The sequence below is a fragment of the Apium graveolens genome, chromosome 8, assembly GCF_009905375.1.
Source record: "Apium graveolens cultivar Ventura chromosome 8, ASM990537v1, whole genome shotgun sequence".
Classification (NCBI taxonomy): Eukaryota; Viridiplantae; Streptophyta; class Magnoliopsida; order Apiales; family Apiaceae; genus Apium; species Apium graveolens.
In genome coordinates, this window is record NC_133654.1 from 37,534,699 (window position 1) to 37,538,765 (window position 4,067).

The window sequence follows — 4,067 nt, forward strand, 5'->3', positions numbered from 1 at the left end:
TTTGTAATCTCTTGCAGCCCTCCAACTTGAGAGGGGATGTTGAAAATATACCTTTCACTAAGTTCACCTCAGCACATGCCAGCTAATCACAAAATGGTAAACCCAGCTCACACCATAATAAGTCAGGTACAAATTAGTTACAGTAGGAACCTTGTAGGTGTTGGGTGTTAGAGGCTTATATATAATATCTAATCTCTCAATGTATAGAGTAGACTTTGTATTCTGATTTAGTAATGAAATGTAATCTTTTACATCATTTCTGGTTCATACATACATATATTTATATTAATCAAACTTATTAACCACTAACCAACACTCCCTCAATTCTCTATGATTATCCGTTTAGACGATATAGATCATATGAAAATTTTAATTACCAAGTCACTCAAAGTACAGGTTTAGATTTGACTAGCCGAAACGGGCGTGTTAAACAAACCTTCACAAATATGAAATATCATTTCTCACCGGTAATTAAGAAACCTACTAGCAATAATGGGCTGCAAAATAATTGGCCACATCAGTAGATGTTAAATTAAATAGGTACTATACAAGCTTCCTGAAGAAATATCCATGCTTAATGATTTAAACCTCTGGGCACAACTCAATGTGGCATGAATATGATTTTAAGCTCCACTATATATGTCCTTACCCATTTGGGCTTCATTTTCAATATTCCATTATTATTTCATCATTCACATCATTCTATCGGAGGAGACTGACAGAAACTAAAAACATAGATGTTTAAGATCTCCTCGGGGGCAGATGCCGGATATTTGGGTATCTTTGACGAATTTTTAAAATAATATTTTATTTTTCAAGATCATATAAAAAAGTTTTACATATATTCAAATTAATATATGATAACCTAATCAAAAAAATTGTTCAAATATTTAGGAACACAATCAAATATATATAAATATATGAACTGATAAACTCGTCATTATATATTACGTATGCATAATACATATATTTAGGTATGAATACATGAATGTTAATTTATCATCTGAGTTACATTTTCATTTTAATTGTTTCTTTACTTTTCTACATAAATTTCAAGATGAATTAACCGCATAGTAAAAAAAAATTATTTTTTTAAAAAATAGTTTAAGTTATATATTTTTATTCAAGAGAAAAAATTCAAAAATTATTATATTAACTATACAATCAAAACATTTTTTTTTTTTTTTTTGCTAAATTTACAATCAAAACATTTAATTATATGTGTATAAAGATTATGCGATAATTAAAAATAAAAAACGGAAAGAATAGAGAGAGAATTTTATAGCTTTTAAAACTATTTTTTAAGTCCTGCATATATAATCCTACGGGAACAGAATGAAATTTATGAAGTGGTTTGTGGTAATTACCGAATTTCTTTTAAGGCATGATCACAAGCTCAAAATGTTATGTTTACATTCATAGAACTTTTCAATTCAACCACAATCCGGTTGCGATCTTTATTATGGAAGTGCTATCATTCTAAGACTATTTTAGAGCAAAATCATTAATTAAACTTTAACTTCTCTCTTTTTCTTGCAATTGGGCTCTTTTGATAATTTAGGGACACCTGCAACAATATTTTTACACCACCCATTCACAGGCTGAATAAGTAAAAATGAATCCCACGATTCTGATCATATGTCTCTGTAACTAACTAACAATATTATATAACCGTGCATAGTTATAGTAATTTTAATCATATTACTTACCCTTAATCATTTTAATCTTCAAGCACTAATGTCTAATTAGTTTGAGGTTTATAAATGCCCATTAGCTAGATAATAGCAGGTTCTAGCTAGTAAGGTGCATGTTCTGATGAGACAAGATTATCATGTATAGTATTAGTACTAATTAATTACAAGTCTCATTCAATTAAGACATATAATTAGTAGTGATAATTAAGAGTTTAAGACCATTCAGGCCATCAAATATTTTCATTTGAAAAGAAACACTATTTTCTGCCTAGCGCTGTAATTGTATATAATTTTTTTTCATAAAATGAGATATTGATCCAAATAGATTTCCTGTATTTATATGAATAATCCAGTAAAAAATATGACACATGTGTCATATCATTTTATATTTTCTGTGAACCAAATTTGGTATATGTAACACTTTGGCGATTCCTAACATAACTTTCTGAAGACCTCGTCGTCAAAACTTCAACATATAGATGTATATGTTAGACTTTTGGTCAGTGTTTAAATGTTTTTCCCTAGAATTAATACTATATATAACTAGATGATGACTTGTATAATAAAACTATACCAGCTTAATGAAGAGGGTATAAAGCTGGTAAAGTGTCCATATATACGGATACATATTTGTTAAAATATGGATATGAATTGAAACGTATGATCTACTTGTTGAAATGTAGAATAGGATATTGCCTAAACTTTACTCCATGTCAATGGCCTCCCATGTACATAGTCCTTGGTACCGCAATTTTAAATAAACATATATCAGATACTTGCAATTTCAAACAATTATCATCGTATATGTACATATCTATATCACTATAATTTTATAATTATATAGGGAACATTTTTAATATTGGATAATTGTTACATATTTCAAAAATTAAAATATTCACTGCGATTTTTGAAAAATCAAATAATTTATCGAACTAGTCAAATATTTATTATAATTAATTTATCAGCAATTTTTAAAAAATGATACAATTTCTATAATCATGTATTGGTATATGACATATTTACCGGGCAAAGATCATTTACCACCGAAAACTTTCGAATGAAACTTTTTTATATTTTTGTATATGTATATCAACAATCGATGTTATGTAATTATAAGTTACTCACATGGCAATTAATTAGGTCACTAAATCCCTATGGAATGTCATTTGTTTAACCTCGGAAAACCTAATTGCCTAAACATTAAGCTTTCAAAAGTAGGTTCCTCCAGGAAACACGAGTATAATTAACACACAACAATGCCTCAAAAACCAGGCTTAACTTTTCAATCATTCCTAATTATGCCCAACATTTGTTGTCAAACAATATATTGACACATTGTCAACTGTGAATGAGAACCTGGGCAAGGCCGGAACAGGGCCAAGGTGGCAATTACATCACGTGTGACATGGCTAAGATGGCCACGTAACACATAACATAAATACATCGAATGTGAAAATTACAAACTTTTTCCAGAATTAATGCTACCAAAAGTGAAGGGCTTCATTAACTTATCGGCACGCACAAGCACACTCCACTAAACTAACCAAAAAAACACTAGAAAAGTAATAATTATATTTATTTATTTTACACGTGGCCACTTTGAACGGAGTAACGGTGTGGGCCATATTAGCCCAACAGGCCTGCACTTAAACTTTGCATGTTTTAATCATCAGAGACTAACCTCCAACGACCCCACCAATATCCATCAGTCATTTCATTTCCTTATGCTGTGTATCATATTGTTTGCGGGCCCATCTTCCATTAGTGTAACAAAATGCTAAGGGTATTAAATTGGTTGCTAAAAAAATTATAAAATGTCAAGTGTCAAAATTTTTTTGCTAAACCAAAATGTATCCCCTGCATTTACATAAAAGCATCAATTAAATCATTTTAAAATGTCACATCAACTATGACACATTATTTTATACCAAATTTTTGTACCCCTAGCACTACTCAGAAAATATTTTTTTTAAAATTCTAATGATTCCTAGAAATTCTCATAGAGTAGAATATTAATTTCAATTTTTAGAAAATACAAATATAATTGTTTCATAGTCATAACTAACCTTAAATATTGATTCTATTAATAACTAAAAATTTTAGTTTGCCATTCAATATAATGATTCCAGCTTCAAACTGTACACATTTTGTTTGTCTCATTAAAACAATGCTAATGTCTGTAATGTAACAATGCCACAGTGTTATTAAAAATGAGGGGATTATAACATAAAACGAAAAGAAGTCGAAGTTTTATGAAGAAAGTCGAAGTTATTTAATAAGTGGCAATATTGGTTTAGTATGTTGAGGAAAAATACTCATAAATATGTATTTAGGAGAATTATATATGAGCATCTACTATATTTTTTATGACAT